The following is an 18,759-nucleotide window of genomic DNA, read 5'->3' on the forward strand; positions in this document are numbered from 1 at the left end:
ATACTCTCTTCTCCCACTTGGTTTATAATTTCCTAAAGCACTATTCTTAGCAGGCATCATATTGTATATCTATCTGTTTATTGTCTCTCCCTCTCCGCATTACAATGCTAGCTCCCTGAAACGTTACCTGTGTTGTGCACTGCTGGATCCCTTTGCCCAGAACATCATAGGGCCTCAACAAGGTTTGTTGAATGAATGAAAGATGGTCTGAGACAGCTCATCAGAGGATTCCCCCTGCCCTCAGTGGGACCAAAACTGTGGACGCTTGGACTGCTGGCTGGCCTTTGTGCATTGTCATGTCTTTTTTCTGGAGAACACGCTTTTCTCTTAGAGTTTATATTGCTTTTATTGAAGCCTCATCCTGTCACTTTAAGAAGAGGAATGTTCCCTCTGGACACATATTTCATTAACAGAGCATTATCTCCCAAAGTAACTAAGGACTTTCAAAAGAAGGGTGACGGTTATAAGAGCCTCTAGATAATTTGGATTGATTAGGTATCTTAATCCAGTTGCCAGTTAATTGTGTTTGTTTGTGATTAAGAATATGATTTTCACCTCCTCCCCCCTCCACGATCTCGCTGTGTTTGGAGAAGGCCAATCTTCGTATCTGCAGCCGGCTCTTTGAACGTGTTTGCTGAAGGGATGAGACCACTGGCTCACCTGGAGCCAGGAGCTGGGAGGAAGGAATCTCTGCGCAGCCACCTGCAGGTTCACTAAGAAAGATCCCACCGCCCACCGCAAACAGGCGGGAGATCTGAGCACCCGCGCCCGTTCCCCACCCCCTCCCATCACGCCCGGGGTCACTCTTCTACGGAGAAAATGACTCCGTAGTTGAAATGCTGATCAGAATGAACCGTTCTCCAAAGCAGGGCTTCTCAAATAGTCGTGCAGAAGGATCCGGTTTTCCCTTTATTTCCAATCTGTCACCCGTTGATATTTTTAAAATACAACTTTTAAAAAATCACTAGAAAAATAAATAACGAAGTCATGAAAAATACAAGCTCACACTTTTTATTATGCGGGTCCTCAGACATCAACCTATCCTCAAATTGCTCCCAAAGTTCGGAGCTGCTTCCCGCCAGGCAGGGTACCGCATCCGCATCCTGCATCCCAGCCCCGACCCCCCACTCCACCCCCCGGGCTGCAGACCTCAGCACCGCCGCCCCCCGCCCCGGGGGGGAACCGGCCTTAAACCCGCAGCCCCTTCCTCACTTAGCCGTTTTAGGTCCCCAGTTCTTTCTTTCTTTTTTTTTTAAAGGAGATACTCAATGGATTATAAGAGTGATATTAGATGAGAACTTCTCCCACTGATAAGCACCAAGTCAACAATGAGCCGTTTATTGACATTATTCGCTGCTGAACAACGGGCTTGTTTGCCTTGACAGTCAGACCTGCGGCCGGGGCGGTGAGTGGGGATGAAAGCTTTCGGCTTCGCTGCTGGGGACTAGTGTCTGGGCAGGAGGGGAAGCCTGGCGAGCGAACTGGGGGCAAAGAGGAAAGCACTGGACCTCTTAGGGTCACGTAACCTTACGGTGACCTGCTTCTAAGTCACCGATGTGAATTCTTTCTTCTGATGCCAGCTATATTATTAGCTGTAACTACTCCCACGCATCATGTAGATAACAGAATCTATGGGATATAATATTTGTGATACAGTATAATTTCTATACATACACACACACACACACACACACACACACACACACACACACACACAATGTTGTTGTTGTTTTACCCATGGAGAAACTGAAGTTTCTAATAGTCAGTTTGGGGCATCTGATACCAGGAGCCAAAGCTAAAGGCTGCAGTCCTTCACCTAAAGTGTTTGCAGCTATGACAACACACAGGCTGCAGAGTACTCTTCCTGTAGACGGTGTGGGCTCCCTCCCTGACTTGTGGGGCGCCCTTCGTCTTGTAACAGGATCAGGCTTTTGGGCCAAATTCTGCTCACCCCATCCCCCAACTCATTCTGACTTCTAACTTGACCAGTACGCTTGGAATTCTGGCTGTCACAAATCCCCTCAGTTCCCATCTTCCTTTTGTTCCCATCACTATCGACAAAGAGCTGTGATCACAAGTTTCCATGTATTGAAAATATTTCCATATAATAAAATATTGACTTTTTTGGTATCACATATATTATTACCATACTAAGGCCTTTGTTCAGACAGAGGGTTTTAAATCGTTAATTGATGGGAATTTGTATTTTCCAGGCAGATACTGTTTCCAAAATATTTTCCATTCTAAATTGCAATTAGCTGGGCTCTCAAAGGTGTTTGAATTGTCTAGTGGTATTCCCTCAGTTGTAAATTTTTTTATAAATAGCTTTCTTGAATTCAAATGATCTTCAAATTCTCTTATTTTACTGTTTCATGTATCTGTAGGTTTTCTCTAAACCAGGCATCTACAAATGTCTTCAAGTCTTTTAGAGCAAGAACTTTCTGTAAGGAGGAGACCTAAAATTGTGACACTATCAAAACTGCTACAACCTGGAGTAATACACCAAAAAGAAAAATTGTTTCTTCTGTAGATTTATTTTCAGATATAATGGACTTGCATAGTACATTTAAAGTGGTATGTTGGTTCCTTAAAAAAAAAAAAGTATTGCTTTTTAAAGGACATGAATGTGGAAAAGTGATTTGTTGTTTTACATAACATAATAATTAATATTTATACAGTACTTCGAAAAGTATTTTTATATACAAACTTCAATTTAATCTTCAAAATAACCCTACTATAATATTCTTACTTCTTTTTAAAAAAATTTTATTGGAGTATAGTTGATTTACAATGTTGTGTTAGTTTCTGCTGTACAGAAAAGTGAATCAGTTACACATATATATATATCCACTCTTTTATAGATTCTTTTCCCATGTAGGTCATTACAGAGTATTGAGTAGAGTTCCCTGTTCTATACAGTAAGTTCTTTTTAGTTACCTATTTTATATATAGTAGTGTGTATATGTCAATCCCGATCTCCCAATTTATCCCTTCCCTCCTTTTTCCCCTGGTAACCAGAAGTTTGTTTTCTACATCTGTGACTCTATTTCTGTTTTGTAAATAGGTTCATTTGTACCGTTTTTTTAGATTCCACATATAAGCAATATCATATGGTATTTGTCTTTCTCTGTCTGACTTACTTCACTCAGTATGATAATCTCTAGGTCCATCCATGTCGCTGCAAATGGCATTATTTTGTTCTTTTTCATGGCTGAGTAATATTCCATTGTATCTATGTACCACATCTTCTTTATCCGTTCCTCCATTGATGGACATTTAGGTTACTTCCATGTCCTAACTATTGTAAACTTCTTTCTTTTCTTTTATTTTTCACAAGAGGAAAATGAGGTTCAGGGAGACGAAATGATTCACGAGAGTCACAAATCTAGGAAGGACCGGATCCTTTGATTCCACAATTTATGCTTTTCCACCATTCCGCACTGTCCACACAGCTTCACACATGCACAAACGCCGCTCTACCATCTTCCTTTTAGCCACTGATGATTCCTGCACTGCTGGAAAGGCCTTCAATTCCCTTAGGTTACTAGAGCACTCAGCCTGCCTTGAAGACTTAGGACAACATGCTTTTTATTCAATATTTTTGCAGTAACACTTTCCATGTCCATAAACTAAGTTTTGGTAATGAACATAGTAACACAGTACTCTAAATTTAGCTTATCATCATAAACTCCTAGGGGAACATGTTCCAAACAGTTTCCCAGACTTCTCTCAACAGAGATTCTGTTCAACCTGGAGATGGCCCCAGGAATTTGTAGTACAAGCATCCTAGTGGTCCTGGGCTGGGAAACACTGGGGCCATTTCCAGGTCTGGGAAACATTGCTTTAACATATTAAAAGTAGTAAACTGTAAATGGTGTGCACTAGAATTGTTGCAACATAGAGGAAAGCTGTAATGTATGCTAGTTTACATTTAGGGTACCCTGAGTACTATTTTTCCTAAAACACAAACTAAAAAAGCTGCCTTAGGTTCTTAGCTCCCTGATTATTTGTAAAATAATGAAACTTCAGGGGAAAAGACCTACTTAACTTCATCTTATCACTTTTTCCATAAAAAGACGTAGCCTGGGCCATCTTTAATTGTCTCAAAGCTTTCTTGAGGTACATCCCCTTCTGTGATTCCTACAGCATCTTCCTCCCAGAAAGAATTAATTATTTATGCTTCCCATAGCTATTTTTCATAATTTTGTTAACAGAGTCCAGGCCACAGTATAGTGCAGTTGGTTATTTTTGTGAAAACTGACCACCTGGCTTCTTCCTCTTTATATCACTTTATACCACTTTGGGACACAAAATAAGATGCTTACTAGATGCTGATTGATTGTAAGTCCAATCTGATAAGAATGGTGGGAAGGGGCGTGGTATCTTCCTGGCCACCTGAAATCCTGTTTCTTGTGTGTTCACTTCAGTTCATTTCAGTTTCTAAAGTCTTACAATCTCACGTACCGCTGGGCACATAACAAAAATCGGTTGGCCTGTATCAAGCGCATGTCTACCACCCAGTTAGCCCCTGGGTTTCAAGTCATGTTAAGAAGGTTCAAAATGGCAATCCAAAGTATTTACAAGCATTCATTAAATAAATATAATTTTTTTAAAAAAGGTTTTATTGCTGTGGTAACAGACACATAAAGCCTTTGGACATCTGATTAACAATAGATGAATATGGAAAAGTGATTTATGGACCTTTTCTGTGCAATTTTTTAAAAATTTATTTTATTGAAGTATAGTTGATTTACACCATTGTGTTAATTTCTACTCTACAGCAAAGTGATTCAGTTATACATATAATTCTTTTTCATATTCTTTTCCATTATGGTTTATCACAGCATATTAAATATAGTTCCCTGTGCTACACAGTAGGACCTTGCTGTTTATCCATTCTATAGGTAATAGTTTGCATCCGCGAATCCCAAACTCCCAGTCCATCCCTCCCCCACTCCCTTCCCCCTTTTTTGTACAATTTTTGTTTTAGTAACTCTTCTGTAAGTTTGAAATTCTTCCCAAATGAAAGTTGGTTTTTTTAATTAGACATTAAACCTTGAAAACACATGATGCTGAGTGAAGAAGCCAGTCACAAAAGATCACATCCTGTGTGATTCCATTTATATGAAATGTCTAGAATAGGTAACTCCATAGACAGAAAATAGATTATCAGTTGCTTAGGGCTGGGGAGGGGGGAGTAATAAAGGAGCTGGAATGGGGTTTCTTCTTGGGGTGATGAAAATGTTATAAACTTGATTGTGGTGATGATTGCACAACTGAACTTACTAAAAACCACTGAATTGTACACTTTAAATGGGTGAATTGTATGGTATGTAAATTATATCTCCATAAAGCTCTTACTTAAAAAATTAGAATTCAGGGACTATCTGGAAAAGACTCAGATATTAAACGTTTTATTTGAAATTGAACACTGGTTGGAAGACACACCTAGTTAGACAACACCAATCGGGACGGTTTTCCTCCCCAGGCACATTTCCACTTGGCAATGCATGGATTAGTTTCTCTCCCAGGGCAGTTGATAGAAAAGGGCTCTACACATACACTAATTGACTTACGATTAGTCATAGGACAATGTTATCATCTGACAAGCTTGCTTTTAAACTTTACTATTTCATGTCTTATTTTAAGCTTGGATTCATTGGTACTTTGGAGCTTCCTTAAAGCATTCTATAAATCTACTTCAGAATTCTAAATGTTTCCTCTCCTCCCACCCTCCTGCCTGGAATGGGTAAAATGAGTTTTCACCCTCTCTTTTCAGTCTTACTAAGATTAAATGGCAGTGAGGTTTGGGAACACTGATGAACTTTAAAAAGAGAAAAAAGATAAGTTTACCTTAAGTTAATCAACTTAAAAATGACACTTGTCAAAAAAAAAAATGACACTTGTCACACTACTATATGTAAAATAGATGATCAACAAGGACCTACTGTACAGCACAGGGAACTCTACTCAATACTCTGTAATGACCTATATGGGAAAAGAATCTGAAAAAGAGTGGATATATGTATATGTATAACTGAATCACTTGCTGTACACCTGAAACTAACACAACATTGTAAATCAACTATCCTCCAATATAAAATAAAGATTAAATTTTTGAAAATGACACTTGTAATTGTAGGAATGGCAAGAAATTTTAACATACAACCTTCTTTCCCTTCCCTAATAAGTGCTGGTTAGTGATTTTCCCCAATCTCACTTGTTCATTTTGGGACTTGATGAAATATTTCAGAAAATTTTTGTTTAATGTTTAGTGATATTAAGGTTGGGGGGGTAAATGAGCTTGAAAAATATTTGTGTAGGAGGAAATTTTCATCAGTAGTCAATATTTTATCTTTTTACATGAGAAGTGAAATAATTTTACAAATGGATTTTAAAAGATCATGACCATGTTCTGGGTGAAAAAGCTTTCTTTAGGTGCCTGAGGACTCAAAATGACAAAGAGAATAATTATTTCTCTACAAATCGAGCTCTATACTAACCAGAGTGTTTTCAGATTTAAGCATGGGTGTCCGTGGCAATATGCCCTAACGTCGGAGTTTCTAGAGGGTTCTACTTGGGTGCAAGAACACTGCCGTTTCATTGTGAAGCGAGGCGTCTCAGGTGTGGGGAATGTCGGCCTCCTTCCTCCACACCGAGGGTCTTTACTGGCTGCTGTTTAAACATCATATTTGTCCTTCTTGCCTCAAAGAGAAATATTTTTCTAAAATTGATTGTGGTAAGTTTTCTGTTTGGGAACGCTCGTTAGAAGATAAAACAAGAGTTCTTCTATTGGTAAACAAACCAAAAGCTTACTATTCAGTTTTGAAATCTGTGGGGTTTTTTCCTACTGAAATAAGCAGTGTACTGTGGTCAGAATGAAAATTTTACTCATTTTTGGTTCTTTTATTACCCCACACTTTGGGGAACTTAGTCACTTTTATTTTTGGCCAGGAAAAAAGGGGGGGCTGCAGCCTTAAAAAGAATCAAGATTTCTCAATAACCGAGTGGATGATTTAACTTTACCCACTTTAATCTATTTTTCCTCTTCCCATAAAAATGGAATTCTCTACTTTTATAGAACCAGTTAATTCCTACCATAAACAGAAAAACATTATGAATAAAACTTAATATCCAAGAAAAGACATGTTCCTTTTATGGTGCTTAAACAAAACAAACAAACCAACAACAACAAAAAATCCACAGTGAAAAATCTGAGTTTGAAAATTAAGTTAGAAATTTGCTATCACATGTGCTTATCATATACAGTCTCTCCATTTCTGATTTCAGAATGTTAATTGGTGGAGGAAGGTTTAATAATTATTGCTCTCTATACTATTCCCATTATTCAGATTCTTTTTAAAGCTTATACCTAATCTGAGAAAACAAAGATAACATTTAATTCAAATAGGCTGAATATCAGAGCACAATTCTGTTCTACACTGTGAACGACACTAAATAATTCTGTGTTCTGGTTTAGTCTCAATTTGAATTTTGACTCATCAGAGGCAGAGACATTTTGTAGAAGAGCCGAGTCACTGAAGGTTACTTGGAATCTGCTCTGAACTTGGAGACACTCATTCATCCCACTAATCAATCACAAAGTATTCGTTAGCAGAGGGACCTTCAAAATATCTAACAAAAAATCATCTTCTACCAAATTCATTCATCCCATTTAAAATAAATGCATTTCTCTTAGCCAAAAAAAAAAAAAAAAAAAAAAAGAACTTTGAATTTTAGAATGTCATCGTTTTGACCTCCTTTTTACACTGGAATTACTTTATTAAGTTAGATCAACTAAATGGACGTGCTACGCTGGTTCCCAGGCTGATGTGTGGAACTCATTACGGACTCACAAAGTGTTCAAGGTTACTTTTCAATTTGTTTCAGCCAGAATCAATAAATCTCTCACCTGGTTCCTTTGCTGTACGTATTGTACTGGTTAATCATGTATACACACAGCACAGCACATTAGACTCGGAGAAAGAGTTTTCTGATGGCAGCCAAGTTTTAACTACCGTGCTGTTGAAGTTGGAAAACAAAGGGAAACTGCTCCTGTTTATTATTAAGGTGTGATGTGAACCAGGGGCCATAAATAATCTTGCTGGCCAACTTCCAGGGCAGAAGAAGGAAGGGAAGATGGAGGGAGAGGGAGAGAACCATCTTGTGAAATTGTTTTCTGGAGGAATCACACCTTGTAGAAAATCCTTCCTAAGGAGCCACCAGTGCCCAACTAGGAAAGGGGAAATAGTCAACTCTACCAACACAGATGTAAGCTTTCTCACTTACATGCACACATAATAATTGAGACAGCATGAAATGCTTTCTAAAAACTAAATATTAAACTGAGTGAATGTAAAAAAGGTGTGGTAGAGAAAATGTTAAAATATCATCTCTACAGAGACCACCCCCCCTTTCCTCACGCGATTTCCGTCCTCTTTTCTCTGGAGCTTCCTATTTGTATTCAGAGCTAAGATTCAGCGTCCCACCTGATGGGGGATGGAGGGAGCCTGTACTTCCGTGGAGCCCAGTCCAGCTACTTCCGCCCCAGCGGATCCAGGACGCTGCCGTAGCAGCAGAACACGCTCTGCCTGGTCCCGGTGGCGCCCCTATCTACCTAGCAGTGTGGCTTTGGGTTAATCATCTCATTTCTTCTTCCATAAAATGAGAGGGTTGCACAAGAGGGCTCCTGGGTGCCTCTCAGTTTTCACATTCTGGGGTTCTGTAGTTCTCCATACAGCAGTAAAACTTCAAAAGTCCCACGTCTCTGATGAAGTAGGGAAGTAGAATATTTCCAAATCTACACATTCTAGGATGCATAAAAATCACCTGGGCGTGTGGTAAGCTAGAGGTAACGTCCAAGAATCTGCATTTTTACCAAAGCAGCCGAGGAAATTCTCACCCAGATGGTTCTTGAGAAGCTTGCCCTAGGGATTCTTTCAGCTTCTATTGTGGAAGAAGGCTGTGAAAATCAAGACTTTTAAAATGAGCTTACCTAGGGGTATCTTTAACATTCTGAATGAAAATAACAGCTTGTGCATTTAGGAAATTAACATATATGAAAGACAATCCCAGGAAGAGGGGCTGTAGTCTTAGCTGGGGGGAAAGTTTCTAGATTTAAGCTCGGTCGTTGCCGGTTGCGAAGAATGAGTCTGGGAGATAAAGAGTGAGAAGAGCAATGTCTCTATTTTCAATTTTAGTGGGAATTATTTACCGTAACAAAATAAAGTTCAAACTATGAATCACCGTAAAACCTCACATTCATTAAATCTAAACTCTTCACTTTATATACCTTAATACCATTAAGGGTGTTCAGCATTTCTCTTTCTAATCTTACTCTTTCTAAACTAGTCAATGTTTAATGAGGCTGAATCCAGTATTGACCCATCCACTCCCTCTTTTTTAAATAACAGCTCTTTTTGAGGTATATTTCACGTGCCATACGATTCCCTCTTTAAAAGTGTCCAATTCAATGGTTTTTTGTATACTCACAGATATCTGCAACCTTAACCATAATCAATTTTCAAAGATTCATCACCCCGAAAAGACACATTTAGCAGTCACCCCTCCTTCTCCTCCGGACCTCCAGGGCCCCAGGAAATCACTAATGGACTTTCTGTGTCTGCAGTTTTGCCTATTTTGGGCATTTCGTAGAAATGGAGTCACACACTATGTGGTCTTTCGTTACCGGCTTCTCTTACTTGGCAAGATGTTTTCAAGGCTCCTTGGGGCGGCAGCTGCCAGGACTTCATTCCTCTCTCTGGCTGGCTAATATTCCATTGAAGGGATATGCCACATTTGATTTATCCGTTCATCGGTTGATAGGCATTTAGGTTGTTTCTACTTTGGGGCTATTATGAATAATGCTGCTATGAACATTTGTATATATACAAGTTTTTATACAGATTCACGTTTTCAGTTCTCTTGGGGTGAACCATACAGTAAATTTGTGTTTAACCATCTGAGGAACTACCAGACTGTTTTCCAAAGTGGCTGCCCCATTTTAAAGTCCTACCAGCAGGGCTTCCCTGGTGACGCAGTGGTTGAGAGTCCGCCTGCCGATGCAGAGGACCCCGGTTCGTGCCCCGGTCCGGGAGGATCCCACATGCCGCGGAGTGGCTGGGCCCATGAGCCATGGCCGCTGAGCCTGTGCGTCCGGAGCCTGTGCTCTGCAATGGGAGAGGCCACAACAGTGAGAGGCCCGCGTACCGCAAGAAAAATAAATAAAATAAAATAAAATAAAATCCTACCAGCAATATGTGAGGGTTCTGGGAATTCCAGTGGTTAGGACTCGGTGCTTTCACTGCTGTGGCCCTGGGTTCAGTCCCTGGTTGGGGAACTAGATCCCACAAGCTGCAGGGTGCGGCAAAAAAAAGTGAGGGCTCCAATTTCTCTGCATCCTCACCAATACTTGTTATTATCAATCTTTTTGACTATGGCCATCAGAGTGGGTATGAACAGGTATTCTCATTGTGGTTTTGATTTGCATTTCCCTAATGACTAATGATACTGAGCATCTTTTCTTGTGCTTATTGGTGATTCGTATAACTTGCTTGGAGAAAGAGTCCTATTCAGACTCAAGCTCATTTTGAAATTAACTCGTCTTTTATTATTGACTTGTAAGAATTCTCTGTATATTCTAGATCCAGGTTTCTTATCAGATATATGATTTAAAAATGTTTCCTCCCAGGTTGTCTTTCACTCACTTGGTGGAGTCCTTGAAAGCACAAAAATTATCAATTTTGATGACGTCCATTTTTGTCTGTTTTTCCGTTGGTTGCTTGTGCTTTTTGTATCATATCTAAGAAACTATTTCCTAATCCAAGATCATGAAGATTTATGCCTATGTTTTCTTTTATGAATTTTATAATTTTAGCTATTACATTTATGTTTGATCTATTTCTCAGAATTATATTTATTTTTAGTGATTAAAAAAAATAACGAAGTTTACCATTTTGACTATTTTTAAGTGTACAGTTCAGTACACTCGCACTGTTGTGCAATTAATATCCAGAACCCTTTTCATCTTTCAAAACAGAAATTCTGGGCTTCCCCGGTGGCGCAGTGGTTGAGAGTCCGCCTGCCGATGCAGGGGACACGGGTTCGTGCCCCGGTCCGGGAAGATCCCACGTGCCGCGGAGCGGCTGGGCCCGTGAGCCGTGGCCGCGGAGCCTGGGCTTCGCAACGGGAGAGGCCACAACAGTGAGAGGCCCGCGTATTGCAAAACAAAAAACTGAAATTCTATAGCAATTAAACAAGAGCCAACCCCCGAGATGAAAGATGCAACCATCTTTCTACTTTCTGTTCCGTGAATCTGACTACCTCCTAAGAGTAGAATATTTGTCTTTTGTGACTGCCTTATATCACTTAGCATAATGCTCTCAAAGTCTATCTGTGTCGTAGCGTGCGTTAGAATTTCCTCCCTTTTTAAGGCTGAACACTATTTTATTGTATGTATAGACCACATTTTGTTAAGTGTTCAATGGTTTTGAGTTCATTGTTGTTTATGGTGTGAAGTAGTCCAATTTTATTTATTCTTTTGTATGTGGAAATCCAGTTGTCTCGGCACTATTTGTGGCACATTTATTCTTAGCACAGATGAGTAATTGAATTTATTTTTTATTTTTTAAAAATAAATTTATTTTTGGCTGCGCTGGGTCTTCGCTGCTGCGCACGGGCTTTCTCTAGTTGCGGCGAGCGGGGGCTGCTCTTCGTTGCGGTGCGCGGGCTTCTCATTGCGGTGGCTTCTCTTGTTGCAGAGCACGGGCTCTAGGGGCATGGCCTTCAGTAGTTGTGGCTTGTGGGCTCAGTAGCTGTGGCTCGTGGGCTCAGTAGTTGTGGCTCGCGGGCTCTAGAGCACAGGCTCAGTAGTTGTGGCGCACGAGCTTAGTTGCTCCGTGGCATGTGGGATCTTCCTGGACCAGGGATCGAACCCGTGTCCCCTGCATTGGCAGGCGGATTCTTAACCGCTGCGCCCCCAGGAAAGCCCAGTAATTGAACTTAAATGACCATTTTTTCAAACTCTTAAATCTCGGGGGCGGGGTGGGGAGGTAGGGTGGGATATCCAAAGTCTGTTTTAAAAGAAATAGAGCATGATTAAGATACTTTGTGTTGTGAGTGATCATCTGTATTTCAAGACAAGTATTATATATATTTTTAATGTGAAAATGTCATGTTTTTGCTTCTTCCTTGTACTCCAGAATCTTTCTACCTTTTTCACTTTACTATTGCAAAGCAGACCATCACTGCATGTGCTGCTTTAAGAGAATTGTGAAACTGAATAATTCAAACCATAACTTTAAAGTATTCGATAATAATTATTATTACCACCAATACTTAAATATACTGGGTATCATAAAGTATGCATATGGACATAGACATTGGGAAAAAAAGAGTCAAAATCACCTCTACTTACTGTTTAAAGGGAATATCAATCACCAAGATTCAATGTATACTTGACTACCAATAGGTGGCGCTAGACATTTAGTCAGCATTACACTCATTTTTACATTGCCTATAATATAAATAACTATAAAGTCTTTCATCGGAAAAGAAACCATCTCTACAGGGAATATAAAACCACTGGGAGAAAATGGACTCTCTCCTTCATAGTCACATTCAATCTGACAGTAAGTGAAGGCAGCTTTCAATTAAAGTGGCCTCACAGGGACACGTTTACAGGTTTGAGTTGCCCCAGCATCCAGTAAGAAACGTCCTCCTTACCCCTATTCAGGCAGCTCTTCAGGTCAAAGATGCAATCAGTCCCTCTGGAACCCACCGAGAAGTAGCCAGGAAACTTTGGAGGTATTGTTCTTCATTTCTTTAAGTCTTGAAAGAAAAAATGCAACCACAGCAGAAAAGAATTTGACTCCAGGTAGACAGTTACAGAACCAAACAAATGATGGAGAAAAGAACAGAATTCAGTCTCTTGTGTGTATGTCCTTTATTATTACAATAGCTGTTAATTTGATCACTGGTAGATTAAATATTATAAATACGTGTGTGTCTATTTATACACACTCACACATATCCTATTGATGATTGTCACATTAATATTGAAAAATGGAAATAATAAAAAAACTGACTTTTTACATTAAAAATCTACACATTACAGCCAGATTATACATTGAACATAGTCTTCTGGATCAACCTCATTTTTGTTTCTTGTACCTCATGCCATTGAGGGATTGTACTTTTTTTTTAAACAATCATTTAACGTACTCTAGGAAACAGAAGTCTAACATAGAAGAGAAAGGCACAAAACAAGTAACCTGTACTCTCCAACCTATCCCTAGAGTATGTTCAACTCCTTCTGTAGATTGATTGGTTTTGGATAAACTTGGGACAATGTGAGGATCGTTCCAGAGTCCCGAACCAAATGCTGTACCTAAGGATCCTCCCAGCTCTTTAGTCCTAGGACCTCACCTTAGTCCTAGATTCATCCAGCTTTGCAGATGACCTAGTACAAGGTGAAACTTTTTGAGATGTCTCTAAAACAGTGAAAACGCTCTTCCTCTGTTTTTCAGCATTCTTGGTGAGTCCCTGCCTTCTTTATTTTGCCTTTCTGAAGTACAACATACTCCCCAGCGAGATATCTGCACCCTCCCACCCAGCACCCCTACACCATTTGGAATAATATCAAGTGTAGCATCCTATAGTGGAAAGTATCCACTATGCTTACTAACACCAAATGAAAGAAATATATGGAGAGGATGAGCAAAATATTTTTTAATAGTTCCAGATAATGCAACACATGAAGCTTCTTCACAAATTGTTTTCCTTCCTGTGATGAAAGCCAGGCATTTAAAATTTCATGTGAATTCAATTCCAATCAAAACCACTGAGATTTCTTGGTTCATCTAAAAATTTTTATTGGTTAATTTTTCATTTACTTCCACTCATCTTTAGCAATTTAGGTTTGGTAATTTATTTAGCATTTATAAGAAACTATTGCCCTTCCTGGCAGGACTCCATGGGGTACTGAGTATACTTACATATTTTTGTTTTGCTTAGTTTATTTACTTATTTTTGGCTGCGTTGGGTCTTTGTTGCTGTGCGCGGGCTTTCTCTAGTTGCAGCGAGCAGGGGCTACTCTTCATTGCGTTGCGCAGGCTTCTCATTGAAATGGCTTCTCTTGTTGCAGAGCATGGGCTCTAGGCGTGCGGGCTTCAGTAGTTGTGGCACGTGGGCTCAGTAGTTGTGGCTCACGGGCTCTAGAGCGCAGGCTCAGTAGTTGTAGCACACAGGCTTAGTTGCTCTGCAGCATGTGGGATCTTCCCAGACCAGGGCTCAAACCCGTGTACCCTGCATTGATTGGCAGGCGGATTCTTAACCACTATGCCACCAGGGAATTCCTTATACTTATATTTTTATCACACCCCAGGTAACTCCTTAAAGGCAGGAGAGCTTTTGGTAGACTGCGTAAATTCATATGCTTGTCTAGTGTTTTTCAGAGTAGGATCCATGGACCTTAGGAAATTCCAGACATTCTTGGGGATCTATGGAATTTAGTAGTTTTTGTTTTTTGATTGGTATATATATATATATATATATATATATATATATATATATATATATATTTTTTTTTTTCCCTGTGTCATGAAGATAACCAGCTTATAATCACTGACAGTTTCAATTGTCAGGTTGGATTGGTGTCTACCCACAGTGGCACCAAGCAATATGACTTTAATTGTTAGGAGAAAAAGAAACTTGGTAGGTGGGCAGGGAGTGCGGGGTACCTCTTAGTAATGCTTTGTTGCTGTTTGAAATTACACTCCTCTAAGTTTTCAAATAAAATTTGAATGATGTTTAGTGTTTTCTAAACACTGTTTAAAACTTTTCTGTTTTAAAATATGGCAGGTTTTTAATAAAATTTAAGATAATTAAATAGTTAACATTTCTTAAAATTTCAGGGTTAGCTAGCATTTCACTATCTGAATCAGAAACTTCACTGTTGAGATACAGACTATTATATATAAAATAGATAAACAACACAGTCCCACTGTAGAGCACAGGGAGCTATATTCAATACCCTATAATAAAGCATAATGGAAAAGAATACGGAAAAGAATATATACGTATGTATGTATGTATATATATGTAACTGAGTCACTTTGCTGTACACCAGAAACTAACACAACATCGTTAATCAACTCTACTTCAATAAAAAATTTAAAAAAGAATCTTCGTTGAAATAGCTAGCAGGCGGTATACTACTAATACCTGCGCTAAAAATGTGTTTGTTAATCGGAATAAAATGTACTAAATAATTTTTTTGTTGGTAAAAGTTGTAGCGACTCAAAGGATTATGGCTCTTTTGTTCTTGCATAAATGAATTACAGCATCTTAATCCCCTCTTCCAAGCCTTCGGGGCCAAGTCGAAAGAGAATATGATGCGTATTAATTAACAACCCGCAGAGGTATGGGACAGCACCCTGTAAGCACACTCAAATTTCAGCACAAAACAGGAACATTCACACTCGGTGGATAAATGAAATTAGAAAGAACCCTCGGCATCAATTCTTTTCTGCCAAATAAGCTGTACAATTTGGCAGAATTGTTGTACAAATACTTTTGATTGTACAAAAGTTGTACAAATACTTTTGATTCTCCATGTTTTTTTTTTGTTTCTTGATGTTTAGAATTTCAGATGAGAGGCTGTGGACCAGGCAAAAGCTCCACCCAGCCCAGGTGGCCTTACATCAGAGTAAAGTGGCAAACTGTCATGTGGGTGCTTTTTGGAGTGACCGAGGACAGACAGGAAAGATTTCTTTGGGTCTAAAAGATCAGGAGGTACGACTTTTTAAATTAATTGTTAAACATTTATGCATTTGGCAGGATTTGGCCCAAGGTTTGCAAGTCTCACGAGAGAGACTGTACAGCCCCAAGTACCTCAAGTTGCGGGAGGTTATGATATTCATCAACGGTGCTCGGCCACGTGGGTTTGGTCAGCGGGCTCATCAGAAGTGGTGAAGCCTTCAAGCCCATTAAAGTGGGGAAGAGCGTGGGTGTTTTTGTCTCACCTACTTGAATTTTACATTAAGTCCTGTAAAAACTGCACGTAACCCCCGCATAACTGAGACCGGGTCCTGTCGGGAGTTTTTAGAGCTGCTTGAACATGGGATACAGAATGATGGACTTGAACACATTCCACCACCTGAGCTTTACGTGATTTTGAGAGAGTTACTACTTGATGCCTCAGGATCGTAGTTTATAAATTGGGAAATGATTCGTCATGAGGACTAAACCAGCTGGGGTCAAGCACAAGGCCATGAATTTTAGAAGAATTCCGAAGATGTGGGTTCTCTGGAGCGCCAGCGCCAGCAGTCAGATCAGAAGGGCATGGCGTGGAGCGCTGTAGGTAAATGAGAAAACCTGAAGGACGAGCTGAACCTCCGGGAGGGGTAGGAGCAGAGGAAGTGGGGTTGATGTGGAGGATAGGCTCCCGTGATCCCCTGGGTGTGTTACTCCAGCTAAGCTGGGCTCTGGAGCAGCACCAAGGCGGGGGCGGGGGGGCAGCACCTGCGCTGGAGGTGGAATCAGGGGCTGTTTCCATCCCTCCGTCTTTAATTTCTATACCAAGACCATGTCCTGTAAGAAGCAGCTCAGTTCCTGTGCCTTCCAGCTGCAATAAATAATTCATCACAAACTCAGGGGAAATGAGGAATAGGTGTCATTTATATAACACAACGTTTTAGAGTCTAATTCAAATCTTGGCCCTGCCGTTTATGTGTGTGACGTTGTGCAAATCACTCTGAGCCCCCTGTCTTTACAGCAGGTTATAGTGGTGCCTGCGTCCCACGGCTGTGGTCAGTGAGATGCTGGCTTGATGCACTTACACTGACCTCAGTGTTAACCTTGGCAGATTTCAAACGAAACATCTAACCAAGCAGGGTACATTTTCATGCATTTCTGTTGTATCTGTAGCTACCCTTGGGAGGGAACGCAGTTCACAAAGGTAAACACAGCAACCAGGGAATGAATAGGTGCACATCAAAGCCGCTCCCAGGGAGGGGGTCTGTGACAGCGGCTGGTTAACGTGTCACTAGGGGCTCTCCCGGGGCACAGTTCGGTTTCATTCTTTCCTTTCTTCCTTCCTTCCTTCCTCCAGTCCACTCCACTGCCAAGGGCTGGGTGGGTCACCAATGCTGGGGACACTTGGGGCTTAGAAATAGGTTTCAGACATGTTTTAAGATAATGCTAACTGATTCCCTCCTTTTGAATATTACTTATCTCACCAAAATAAAATGACTTGGATAAAGACATATATTAAAATACCTGCTTCTATATATTAAAAAAAAAAAACTACACCACAGACAAAAAAGAAAAGGCATGTTCTAACATCACAGATTATGTCAGGAGAGCAGAGGCATATTTGAGGTGATGAGAATTATCAATAAGGAAATTCAGTCCCGCAGGTTCTCGGTAGACACTCCACAGTCTTTCCTTATCTCTCAAAAGGTGATACAAGTCAGGAGTTGGAGGGTATCAAATCTGATAAGTTTGGTGGATAAAGGAGTCTGGAAGAAGAAAGGAAGAAAATGCTGAATTCTCAAAGGGCAGAAATTCCCTCTGCTTCCAAGTGTCCCGGTGGCGGCCGGCATCAGTGGATGGACAGACCACCCAGACTGCGTTTTCTCCTTGCTGGACTCTGTCTGAAGTTGTAACGACCGGAATTCTCCTGTTCTCAGGGCAGAAGGTGGAGTGGGGTGGGGGTGGGGGTGGGGGTGGGGGTGGGGGTGCCTCCCGCCCCTGGAGGGGGCAGAGAAGTGACCCCGTGGGATAAACCTGCTGGGCCATGCCTGTGACTCAAACTGTGGAGTGGAGATCCGAGGTGCAAGTGTGCTAGAAAACATCCCTGGGGGGGGAGCTAGAGCACACTTAAGGGACACCCGCCGCTTCGTCACGGTGTTTACTATTTTCAGTGGTTTTCAGCCAAGAAGTCCTTAGTTAGGGGCAGCTATGGAATCTGGCATCTCTACTTCCACCCCGGAAGGATGGGTTTCTCCACTGCTATGTCATCTACTTTCTCTAAAACAAGCAGTCAGAGGTAATCCCCAACCCAACCCAGCCAAACTGCGCTCTTCAGCCTGCTTGATAAGAGATGAGCGAAAACAGACCTTCTCTGAACAATCAAAGTAAATCTGAGGAATGTTTACAGGTCCAAGAGGCATAAATGGTCAGGGTGGTGATGGGGCCGGTCACTAAGGGACTAAGGGGGTCACTAAGACTAAGAGATGACAGGCTGGGAACACTGAATAAAGCCACGGGGGCGTGGTAGGTGCCAGCAGCCAGGCGGGAGGGAGACGGAGGGACAGAGGGCAGAGACCGCAGTCCTGATGCTACGCAGGGAAAGGAGCCCCTCAGAGGGCCTGGCTTGACCCCTGTAGGGAGATGATGATGTCTGGGGTGGCAGCGGGGTGGGAAGCAGCTGAGCTGGGCGACTGTGCCGTGGCCTAGGAAGAGCCAGCCAGGGTGGGAGGAGGTGTCACCCAGAGCCCGCTCTGCTGATTTGCTCTAAGGCAGCCCAGGTAGAGAGAGACCCACCCAAGGATACTGATCACAGCCAGAAATAAACAGGAAATCTGGAAGCATGGGCCCGCCTCTTGCTGAGCCATGTCCCAAACTGCTAGAACGCTTGTGAAGGGTAACCTAAAAGCTCAAGAACATTTCCTCTTCTTCAAATTCGTCTGTAGGCGATGTCACCTCTTTAGAAATGCCCTCTGATGTGATCTGTGAGCATGGCAAGCGTGTTGCTGT

The 18,759-nt window shown here is 41.1% G+C and overlaps 1 long non-coding RNA gene across 1 annotated transcript; it reads left to right on the forward strand.

The window, feature by feature from the left end:
* The first annotated feature begins 1,143 nt into the window (after window positions 1-1,143).
* Window positions 1,144-17,684, forward strand: LOC114895218. The gene is made up of 4 exons (XR_003793455.1): window positions 1,144-1,405; window positions 2,385-2,574; window positions 15,642-15,792; window positions 17,461-17,684. It is a non-coding gene; the product is annotated as an uncharacterized LOC114895218 (long non-coding RNA).
* The last annotated feature ends 1,075 nt before the right edge of the window (window positions 17,685-18,759 follow it).

This window comes from Monodon monoceros, unplaced genomic scaffold (assembly GCF_005190385.1).
Source record: "Monodon monoceros isolate NGI ecotype Baffin Bay Population unplaced genomic scaffold, NGI_Narwhal_1 Super_Scaffold_14, whole genome shotgun sequence".
Classification (NCBI taxonomy): Eukaryota; Metazoa; Chordata; class Mammalia; order Artiodactyla; family Monodontidae; genus Monodon; species Monodon monoceros.